At 37.6% G+C, this 12375-nt stretch overlaps 1 protein-coding gene across 4 annotated transcripts in view; it reads left to right on the top strand.

Annotated features, from left to right (window-relative positions):
* CUNH10orf90 (chromosome unknown C10orf90 homolog) overlaps positions 1-12375 on the top strand; it is a 244980-nt gene that overhangs the window by 83850 nt on the left and 148755 nt on the right. For all 4 annotated transcript variants that reach the window (XM_088131946.1, XM_088131947.1, XM_088131948.1 and 1 more), the window contains exon 2: positions 1859-1931. The gene's annotated coding sequence lies outside the window, so the exon portion shown is untranslated. The remainder of the gene's footprint in view (positions 1-1858; positions 1932-12375) is intronic.

Below are 12375 nucleotides of genomic sequence, written 5' to 3'. Positions count from 1 at the left end.
TGCATATGCCACGTCAGCTATTATACTCTCTTCTCAGGTTTTGACACGGGTCTGTAAGAGAAGTTTATAACCCTCAAAACCCTTTTGGATAATTTTACTGCTTTATCTATCAATTTTTTTTAATATTTTATGTTACCATTTTAAAGTTTATACTGCCCTGAGTGCTAATTTTAATCTTTTTTCTCTTTTGTCGCATGTATGTAGCCTGAGCAACTGTCTTAGCATTCCTTGTTTTCAATATTGTTTTTAGCCAAAATTCTTTGTATGTATTTTTCCTAATCACTCTGATATTGTCAATTCAGTTTTGGATATTTGCACCGATTTCCTTGTGCTGTTAATGACCGCAATAAAGTTTTTCTATTTAAATAGGTAAGAAAGTCTTTCCGACTAATCAGAAAGCGTCTGGTAGATTATATCTGTCTCACATGTAACCTGAGTCTGAATAACCAACCTGTCTTCCTCTTTCTTCCCAATCCCCACTCCTCCAATTTGAATCCTACAGAACATCAGTCTAGCCACTCTAGCCAAAAGCTTATGCCTTTTAATAAAACATTTTGGTCAGAAAAGGCACTACCTGACTTCTGATTTTTTGCCACCATAAACTAATATGGAACTCTTCCTACAATTTCCCAGCTAAATAACTCTTTTCTCCTCAAGCTGGATTATTTTATAGTCTCAAGGATACTTGATACGGTTAGACATTGATTGCCGCTTTCTGATGCCTGCTTGAAGCTATCCTGCTACCTACAGTTCTGCCTTTTCTTAGTTACCAGTCCTGATCTTTAGGTCTTCTCCTATCAGTGTTCTCTTAAGCTGAAACCCTTATTCTGTTCCGTGTTTTGCTCCCTCAGCTACCAACATCAGTCATCCTGCAATCGACAATAAACCTATTCAGTTTTTTTTAAAGTCAGTTGGAAGGTTCATTGTCATGGCAACAGTATGACCGCTACATTAGCCTTATGCAAATAATTTTTAACAAAAGCATGCTTTTAGCTTATTTGATTATATTATAATCTTACACAATGTTTGCTCACAGAATATAAACATTACAATGCATAAGCAGATAAAATAATGTTTCTTGCCTTGCCCAAGAATATAACCAGGAAGTTCTGGGTTGCCTTGCACTCCAATTCAGTGGTGTATACTAAATTTAGCATTCTGTGATAAAGAGATGCCTTGACCAAGTCAGATAACTGGTCCATTTAGCCCAATACTGTCTATGTTTTCTGAGTAGCAATTGTTTTACAAATTCTTATGGAGAAAGCAGTGTTTTCCCATAGAGTCCAAGAGCTTTTATAATCTTCAATTTAAAATTGACCTAAACTGTGACCCATACTGACTCAGTAGATTTTACTGAGACTGATATTTGGTTAGAACAGCAAATTTTACACTCATAATATCTAGTGAGAAATGGGAATAAACGAATGTGCCACACTGATGTTCCCATTTTTACAGTATGAGCTGCATTTGCATGCAGTTACGAACTTCCTTATAGTTTGTCAAGCATTTCAAATATTTTGCCTTTATTACAGTAGAAACGTTTCCATTTCAGGGTATTTAAACTTATTGGTTGATAGCAGTATGTTATTTAGTCTTTGCAGTTCCTTTGAAATCATCAGCATCCCAATTTCCTTTTCTGACAAAATTGGCTCTGGGGGAAAAGAAGGAATACTTCACTCATTTTATTTCTCAGCAATATGCTTTCTCTGGGTCTGATCCTGTCGTGCTTAATGCATGAAAGCTTCCCAGTGGTAAAGTGCTGTGGGATGGGTGTTACATCCTTTTTTGTCAAATGCGAACAGAGTCTTGTACTAAGCCAGCTGGTAAATAAAAAATATGTCTTTTTTATTTTTTACAGATTTGTAATAGCTTTTTTTCATTATCAAAAGAACAGTCTCTCTGGAGAAGAAAGGAAAGACATTCTAATTCAGGTAAAGTAATCTCTTTTAATCTTGGGGGAGGAATCTGAACATTTATTTATCTCTCCTCTTATAAACTATTAATAATGAGACACGTTCTTTGAAAAACAGTGTACCTCCTAATGCTATGCTAGCAAGGGGTAAAGCAGATTAGAATTTCTGAGCCAAGGTAAAAGCTTTCAAACAAGAAAAGAAAAATATATCAAAAGAAATTATGGCTATTTCATAGTTTTTATAAAGCCTATCTGAACATTGGCCCAAAATAGCATGATGATATTTTAATGCAAGATTTTTCACACTATCCTCCAGACTGTGATCCCGCAGGGGGTTGCATTACAAACAAAATACAGGTAGGCCTCAATTAATGATGGCAATTGGGACCAGCATTTCTGTTGCTAAGTGATGTGGTCATAAAGTGCAACATCACATGATGGTGCTGCTTAGTGATGGCAGTTCCAGCACTTCCAGTTGCCATCATTAAGTGAATCCCATGATGTCATTAAGCACGTCACATGGTCACCATTTGTGACCTCCTGCTGGCTTCCCCATTTGAAACCAGCAATGAAGATCACAAATGGTGATCGTGTGAACATGGGCATGTTGTAATTTCGAGCCAGTCGCGAGTGCCTGGATCATGATCACATGACCACAGGGATGCTGCAATGGTTAGAACTTCAAGGACCAGTCGTAAGTACCACTCATTCAGCACTGTTGTAAGTTCAGAAGATCACTTAATGGGTGGTCATTAAGTGAGGGCCACCTGTATGTATCTGTGTGTGTGTGTGTGTACACATACACACTGATCAAGCTTGCTTGGGCAAAGCAGGATTGCTTTCAAAAAAGAACCTCTTTGATATATAGATTAATAATTAAAAATAAAATATATTTATAACTTGCTGAGGTGGGGAGCAGCTGACCCTTTAAAGAACAAACCAGCCTTATGTGCCCAGAGGGAGTCTCCAGACCCCTGACAGCCAAAAGAGGGGAAAAAAAGGGGGGGATCTGTCAGGTTTTGGGGCAGGAAGAGGTTTTGAGGGATTTTGAGAGACTTGACTGGTGTCCTGGATGAGGAGGTTACCCCAGGCAAGCTGGAAATTGAGGAGTTATTTTGTTGTAGGCTAGAATCATGTTAAGGGTTTTTTTTGTATTTTTTTAAATCCCTTTTTAAATGTGTGTTGTGTGCATGAAAACTTATCTTTCTTATTTTAAGAAAGTTGATTTTTGGGGAGTGAATCCTGGAATTGACTGGGTGCCTCCTAGCACCCACTTCTGCTTGGCTGAGCTATCGACTCCCAAAGTTTGATTTGGTTTCCCTTCCTGTAGTTTAGCCAGACCCAGGCCAGGGGGAAGATTTCCCTTTTAGTCCTCCCCTGGTTCTCCCAGAGTCTGGTGGGAAAGGAAGAAAGCAATGGTAACAAAGGAGTGGCAGCAGCAAGAGGACCTAATTTTCCAGCCACTGTTCATCCCCAATGGTGTGTTATCTCAGAAATGAAGGGCCTGGAGGGAGGGGCTGGTTTGACCCTAAGGGCACCTTCCTTATTACACTTGCCCAACACTATCTCCAAGAAATCATTAGCTTTACTCATGGAGGGGAGGTTGCACAACTTCATCCACATTGTACAAAGTTCTCCCAGTGTGCTATCTTGTTCATATCACTCAGAATGTTTTCTGGCTATAGAAAGTATATATGGACATATATCACAGAACAGCTAATGCTGGGACTTGGGAACCGACTGAAAAGAAAATAATAGGGTACATTGTTTAATGCATTAATAGTTTAAAGAAGTAAATACAATTTGATGGTCTACATTTGGCCTCTCCCCTTCCCCCCACCCACTTCCATCCCTCCATTTGTTTGTTGCAATATTCAGGGCAGTGACATTTGATGGACACTGAATCAGTAGGTTGAGGAGCAAAGTGACCACTGGTAACCAAAATTGGTCAGAGAGAATGGCTACATAGTCTCATGTAAGAGGGCTCATGCCCCTTCTTTCTTGTTTATAACAGAAAGTGCCTGCAATTGTAACCTGCATGACAATTTCAGAAATTATTTCCCCTGGATCTATTACATATACAGATCTATTGAGATTTACTTGAATTAGACAGAAGCAACATTAGAGAACATTGAGTCTAACACAGGTATTGCTACCAGAGATTCTCTGCCTGAGAAGTGTTTCTTGGCCCAGAAGCTAGGTTTTTAGCCTGCAAAAGCCATTGTTCACTTTCTAGAATTCTATTTCTTGGTTAAATAATGGGTGTTTGTGCTAAACTCTGTAGTCACCATTATTAGGATTTTTTAAAAAGTGACTGTGGACAAAGGAATCATATTTTCTCACTGAGCAGTGCATTCTCTTAGTCACATATATATGCACCAAAGGCATACCTAACAGATGGTAGCATTTCTTCCATGCCATTCTCTGCACTTTTCCTTTTAGAAAGTAAACAATGACTCCCAATTCCCTTGGAAGTTTTCTGCATGAAGTTAAGTAAGCAGCACTTAAACCAAGATAAATCACATCCCTCTACTCAGCCCAACCATCAGCTCAGTGATGAGAAAAAGAAAACTGTTTACTGCTTTCCAAGTTCCAGATTGGTCAATTGATTCCATAAGACCATAATGACTAAGCCTGTCAATTTATCTTTTCTTCTTCCCCTTTTGCTCCTCACCCACTGCTTTTTCATGGTAGGAAATTACTTTTACCCATGAAGATTCTCATGTACGTTTAAAGGAAGAAATTGAGGTGTGTCTGTAAATACAAATCTGAGGCTGACTGTGAGGGAAGTCGATCAAAACCTAATGTCATTTGTGTTATTTTCTGAACCAACTGTAAGGAAGTACCTAGAGACGTGGAGAATGACTATAGTCAGTGCCCCATTTATCCTAATGACTAAGTTAACCATAGTTAGGCAGGCAGACTGAATGTTAATGAAAATTTAACCTTGCAGTTCTGCCTGCGGACACAGGGCTTTCTTTTACTAATGACCAATTCATTAATGTAAAAGCCCGTATCTGAATGAGACTTCATTTCAATTAGTCCTTTTTGATGTTGCAAAGTTTGAAAATTATATGATTGTATATGTAAATCTAATTCAGAATAAATAACTACTACACCTTGTATTAAATGGAATTAAAACTCACTGTGAGGAGAATAAAAGCTATTTTATATAAAAATTGTACTTCTTCACAAATAGGTTCTGGAAATATAAATCCCACCTTATGTATATATAATTTTCACAGCTAGCAACTGATATTATCTTAATCTGAGCATTATCTATAAAGGAAAAACAACATTGCATTAGTGTAATCCCTTGAAATTGCACCAATATGTTACAGACTGATACAGTAAATAAGTGTAAAGGTGATGTCAGTATAAATTTCATTTGTTGTTATCTAGGTAATGGAACCTCCCAATCCCGGAAGTCCTGTAAGAATAAATGTGGAGTGAACACAGTAGTATGACAGGAAAGTGTGATTGATTTACAAAAGCTGCCTGAACTTCATTTTCTGACTTTTTAAATTAACAGACCAAGGTCTACTTGAGAGAATAATCTTCTTCCGTCATGTGCAAGATGAAGGTAGTCAGTTTGTAAGTCTGGGACTTGTGTAAGAAACAAGTTTTATCTCTTTCAAATGAGATACTGTATTAGGAAAAAAAAATAAGTTCAGTGATGTCATTACTATGAAATAGTTTTTCATTAGCAGGTGTTAATGGATAACTAATCCTCTGTGTCACTTATGCAAGCAAATGCTTTACTTTGTAGATACTGACCTGGTCCAGATATAATTTTGTACCTAGAGTTATCACTCACCTGTTCTTCATGTGTGTTGGACTGTAACTCCCTTTCAGCATAGCTGTGCAAAGCCAGGGTTTAGCATGAGGAGAATGAGTCTTGGTGAGCTTTAGCCTTGAATACTTGCCCTTTATTTCTCATCTCATTTTCCATATGAAGGGAAAATATTGAATGTTTCCACTGTTCCTAAAGCTGTTTTTCTAACCGAAAGTTGCACTGAGCACTTGAGTAACATGGAATTGGATGTTCAATTGAACCTAAATTCCGTTGAAATCAGTTAGTTAACTTTTTCATGGCTGTTTGAGAAAGTTTATGTATGTGTCAGCTATTTGATTTCGACCTCTGCTCCTTCCATATTGCAGTCTTGCAGATAGCATTTATACCCCATAATGGGATCAAAAGACAAACTTCGATGGAAAAGCACTTAAAATTGTATTCTTTCTGCTCTTTGGCAAGTCCTGGTGATGGCACAGGTATAAAGACTATGAACTCAGTGCTGAGAAACTTCAGCCCAATATAAATACATACTCTGCCTGTGTGTAATCTCATAATTAGTCCCTAGTAAACCACTCTGAAATGTAAGACTGTGGTGCTATGTTTACGTCATGCTTTATTGGGAACTATTTCACAATTCTTGGAACTTGAGGAGACAACTAATCACAACATTGCAAAGTTCAAAATGCACAAATGTGTGAGGACTGAAAGCATAAAAAATGCTAAGTTAGTCCTCCCCATGTGTCCAGCAGACTTCTTTTTGCCAGTATCCTTCACTATTTATCATTTGTGCACCAATATAAATCTGATATAATAGAATCTTTGTCTTAAGGTGATGACTGAAGATAGCTAAATCATAGCCAATAAGTTAGTGTGATTCCTTTAGAGCAGTCTACTCAAAAGAGAGTCCTGCTGAGTTCAGTTGGGTTTACTTCAGTGTAAACATGTATAGAACTACAGTAAAGTCTAGCTTTTACTAACAAATTGAAATTATTGAGGTCAAATGGCATCCATCCCAAATTGAAAGGAAAAACTGATCTTTTAACTAAAGTATGTGATATCACAGAGGAGAGCCAGTTTGGTCTAGTGGTTAAGGCACCAGGCTAGGAACCAGGAAGCTGTGAGTTCTTGTCCCACCTTGGGCAAGCCAGTCAGTCAACTCCTGTTGCAACCAATGGATCAACATTTGATTGATCTGGGGGAAAAAAGTGGACCCTGTACCTGCAGGAAAAATGCTAGGATGGGGAAAAAAAGAGATATCACATAGGATTGTAAGGGAGGATTGGAAAATATTAACTGTAATGTCAAGTTTTAAAAAGGGATCCAGAATGGTTCCAGAAAATTTAGGCCCAGATTATTTGTCAAAACTATTACTGAAGACAAAATTATCAAATATATAAAAATATATGCCTTGCTGTAGAAAAATCTATGTGGCTTTTGTAAAAGTAAGTTCTATCCCCACAAACTTTTGAAAATTCCCTTGATGATAGAGATTATATACAAATAAAGTTCTGTGTAAGTATATATAAACTGATGCATATTGGGACACCCCCCCTCCCAAAAAAAATCAGTTATACACTGATGGGATTTTGGAAAGCTGTGAATGACCAGGAAAGGGGCATTAAGGTAGTGGTGGATAACTTAATGCAAATTTAGATCCACAATGCAGCTGCAGTAAAAAAATACAGATTTCATGTTGGGTATCAGCAGGAAAGAAATCTTTAAAAATCCTTTTAAAAACTGAAAATTTTGATGGAATACTGTTTAGTTCTGGTCAAAAGAACAGGACAGAAAAATGGGAAAAAAACAAAATAAAATAAATCAAAATGGTTAACACCTTGCTTGTGAGGATAATTTGCAATGTTGGGGATACTTTAACTTAGAAAAAAAAGATGAGTAAAGGGAACTATAAAAGAGATGTATAAAATTACACATGAAGTAGATAAATGGCTATAACTGGTCTGGAGGACAGACAAAAGAAGTGAGATGTGTATCTATCTTCTCTACCTGGTACGTTCATTAGGAGAGGAAAGGTTAGGACGGCACAAAGGTCTCTATAAAGGTTACAGTATATTCAAATATGTCCCATGTCATCAGTTGCCGGTGAGCCATGGGTGAGAGATGTTCTAGACAGAGGATCTTGAGATATCTACTATCAATAACAGCTAACGGAAGAGTCTCTAGCCTAATCAGAAAACAGGATCAGAGGTAGGTAGAGCTTATCAGAAATTGACAGTAAATGACTGAGGTTGGGCTGTAGGAGAGCCTTTATAGTTTAAACTATCTTGGGCCAGTGCTGATCACACCTTTCCTTTCCTTTCCTTTCCTTTCCTTTCCTTTCCTTTCCTTTCCTTTCCTTTCCTTTCCTTTCCTTTCCTTTCCTTTCCTTTCCTTTCCTTTCCTTTCCTTTCCTTTCCTTTCCTTTCCTTTCCTTTCCTTTCCTTTCCTTTCCTTTCCTTTCCTTTCCTTTCCTTTCCTTTCCTTCCCCTTCCCCTTCCCCTTCCCCTTCCCCTTCCCCTTCCCCTTCCCCTTCCCCTTCCCCTTCCCCTTCCCTACAAATGCAGTTTCCAGATTCCTCTGTACTCTGTTCAGGAGACCATAAGTGGACAGGGGTAGATTGGCCCTGACATTTCACTGCTCTTTCAACCTTATGCTAAACTGTTAAGAACTGTAGAGTTAAAGTACTTAAAGTTCTGCAGTCTGAGCAGTGTAATGCTGTCACACAATTCTGAAAGACCACCAGCACAGCACAGCGCAGCATAACACTGCTGTATTCGGCCGTTTAGAGAGACAATAACAACATTGTGGCACAAGAGGCTTACCTGAAACTGAACTGGATGGAGTATGCCTTATCAGTCTGAAACAACAAGTATGCACTGCTGTGGTTCCAGGCTTTACCTTATGTAACGAGAGGGGAAGCATAACACATTCTATGTACATTATGGCTCTGGTTGGATGCTGTTGGGAAAAACATTATATAAACACCAGTAGGGGAAAACACTATTTTAACACCAGTATAGCTAAGGATGACTTAAAGCTGTCTCGTTCATGGGCTGGGGATATGTTGGCAAGACATGTTTGTATTGTGGTTAGATATAAGTGGAGCAAGTCCTACTTCAGGTTGTTGACCTCTTTGCATAATGCATTTGGTCTCAGAATTATCTTGTGGCTATAATACATTAGAATTCAACCAATGTATTCTTTTAAACTAGGAACCGTAGCTTCTTTTCTTTTTTTTCACCATAAGGAAGGAAAAGAGAAAAGAAAAGAAAAGAAAAGAAAAGAAAAGAAAAGAAAAGAAAAGAAAAGAAAAGGCTATCTGAACATGTTTATAAAAATACTACTTGCTTCTAGAATTCGGTACCAAAAGCTAACCACCAAATCTCAGCGTAATCAATTATAGAGGAATATAATAACTCTTTGAGCCATTGCAAATCTTTGGAACACTACAGATCTTATTAGTACTATCTTTAACAGCTGTTTGCTCCCTCCTTGCTCTTTCCTGCCCCTCCCTAGATAGCGCTGAGTTCCTATAAGAAAACTGTTTCTGCACAACACAGCATTGCATATTCCCTACCCCATGGCTTTGCCTACAGACTTTCCTAGCCTTTCTCAAACCCACCTGTAGTATTCTTCTCTCCACATCTGCCTTTCTTGTTGTATAATAAGCTCAGTTTTCCCTTTTGACTTACAATTTCTGCCTTGTTGGTTTTCAGTTATGGTACCAATGCCAAGATTTCTTTACCTCCCCTTACCTCCTATTCCACTGAGACAAAATGTCGGCTGGTGAATTTTAAGGTTGAACTATGTTATCCTTGTTACCCAAGGGATACAAAGACATTACATATTCTGCCAGCTCATTTAGCACTTAGTTGGCCCAAGGACCTACAGCTGACTATATAAAGTCCGAAGATTGCACTTCAGTTCGAGGAATTTGTCCCCTGAATCTGGCTTTTCTATTATTTCTTAGGATAACAATGGTCTTGGGAACCTGTGATGGAATGGACTTATGAAGGCCAGGCTCAGGGAGATAAGCATGTTCTTAGCCCCCAGCAGGAGCGTGGGAAGTTCAAGAAGATGAGGCTGGTTTGTTACTTGAGGAAGAGCTGCAATATATTAGTATCTTTTACCAAAAAGTACAGAATGGCATTGTTACTTATATTTAAAGAAAATGACTAGGTGTTAAGATTACCCTTCTTATTCCTGGCACTAGACTTCTTATAACCTTACTTCTGGCTAGTCTGCATTATCATTTTTGTTGTGGCACAATGGGAAAGGAAGGATTACTAGCGTTGTGAATGTTTTGACATATGTAATCACTATGCCGTTTAAACCGTTTATTATGTGAGTGGATCCTGGGTTAGGTTAATCTCTGTATCCAGAGTCTACAAATATATTGCTGAACTGACAAAGTGCATGTGGATATCCATGGGGAGTCAGTACACACCCATTAAGAGAAAGCAAATGAAATTGTTGAGGATGGATTCAAGAAATGCTATAAAGTGTTAGGGATTTTTTGCTGAGGAGAAGAGATACTGGCCATGCAAACAAAAACAAAAGTACTCAGACAAAGTTTCAGACTTATGCGTTTCTTCCCCTGTCAATCAACAGGGAGTAAAAGCCAACTGCACCAAAACTTAACCCAAAAAGCAGACGCTTCATGAGAAGGAGAGCAAGGTACAGACTTAGAATAATCCATCCTTCCACAACCAATGCCTACAATCTTGTCTTCAAAAAATGAATTCTGTCCTGCAGTCAAACACATCATCCTTTCAATATGTTAAGTTTACAAATATATATATATATATATATATATATATATATATATATATATAAAAACATCACAAAATATTCTGAAATTTTTGCTTTTCATTTTTCAAACTTTCCATTGTATCAAAGCATTACAATCAGTACAGATAAGAATTCAATTTACTATTATTTAAAATGCTTACCCAAATGTCTCCCTAATCCACATTTCACGTTCTTGCTGCCCATCTATTCTCTTTTCTCTTTTTTCTTCACAGTTATAAGAGATTTTGAATCTGGCACATAACCACTGCCACAGGCTCAACCTGTAGAAATAATTGATCCAGCACATGGGCGGGTATTCACAAATCCCACTTTTATTTCCCAGCCAAGTATTTCTCCAGCTAAGCCTGCCTATGTTGCTTGATGCTCCAGCCAGTGGATTTTCTAGACTCTCAGAGACTGGAGTACAGGATGTTCATCTGAACACTGACTTCTTACTGACTGCATCCTATAGTATGTTAGTGTAATTTTGGGGTCATTGTTTCTTCCTCTAAAGTCAATAGCTCAGTAAACAGAAATGTGCAGGGAGCTTGGAGATAGCCTTGAAGAAAGAATGCAAGAACTATTAAGAAAATGCCAACTTAGCCCTGGGAAAGAGGAGAGGGTAAGAAAGAAACAAGACAATCCCATCTTGATTCTGTTGATGTAAGAGGGGCCAGAGAGAAAATCGGACAGGATTTTAAGATTCCATTGTTATACCTTATAACAACAGAGTTTCCATTAGACTTTGCATTGCCTGCTCCCTGGCTTTGTTTGCCCGAAAAGGCTGACCTCACTCTTGAAAGCCTGCCAGAATGATGATCATTAATAAAATTTAATAGTGGCCGATGAAGAATTCACTTTAAAATTAAAGCCTTAATTTCTTAGAGTTTAATTTTACTCTATTGTAGATTTCAATATCCCAGTTTCTCCAGAGTATTATACAGTCTGATTTAAAGGGTGTGAGTATTTTGAGCTTAACAGAAGACATTTATTACTGAGCATATATAACTGATCTTTCTAACTTTATATAAAATATTCTATGTCATTCCTTGTAGGCTGAATGGTTTCTGGTAAGATGTGCTTAAAGGTACATGTGGGTGTCTCTCTTAGAGGTTTGAAAACCTGATTCACAGAGATTAAGTATCAGAAATGATTGATTTATTCCTAGAAACATTTTTGGAAGGGAATTATTCTACCCAAGTCATTAAAACGTCTCCTATTATTTACAGCTTGATTGCTTGTTTTAATGACATGTTAATATTACTGAGCTGCTTGAAAAGAGATGCTGATGAGCTGATGTTGTGTGTTTTTGGGACTAGTATGGCAAAATGCTCATTTCATCAGTGATTATTCCAAAACAAGCATCATCTTATCAGTTTCATACAACACAAGCCAATGAGCTAAAAAAAGTGGCTTCTGCTGAAAAATAGCTCTGACTATACGAACTGTTGATGTTGCACAATGAGCTTTTTGACAAACAACAGAACGTTTCCTTCTCTTCCTTTCTGCAATCCAACAATTTTGCTCCAGAAGTCCCTGAACTCTTTAGAACAGGTTTTTTTTTCCTTTTAAGGAGAAAGGATAGGAGCTGGGAAAAGGGGAATTGCACTCTTAAAGTTATATTGATGGAAGCTTCCATTAAACAGTGATACTATATCTCTTACAACTTACAACTCTTCCCTACTTTAACATAAACATGAACACTACTGCACAGAAACACATGCTGTTTGGCATACAATATATATGCCAATATAGTATGAATTATAAATCAAAATGAGAAATTACAAAAAATTCAATTTAATCTAAAAATTATATCCTTATTTAGCAAATCAAACAAGCGCTTGGATATTAAAGTCTTAAATTAAAAGAAACCCAAACT

This window comes from Python bivittatus, unplaced genomic scaffold, assembly GCF_059951505.1.
Source record: "Python bivittatus isolate LINGU-HERP-01145 unplaced genomic scaffold, Pbiv_v1 ctg000980_np1212, whole genome shotgun sequence".
NCBI classification, from domain to species: Eukaryota; Metazoa; Chordata; class Lepidosauria; order Squamata; family Pythonidae; genus Python; species Python bivittatus.
The sequence above is the reverse complement of the archived record's forward strand: the minus strand, read 5'-3'. Positions and strand labels throughout refer to the sequence as shown.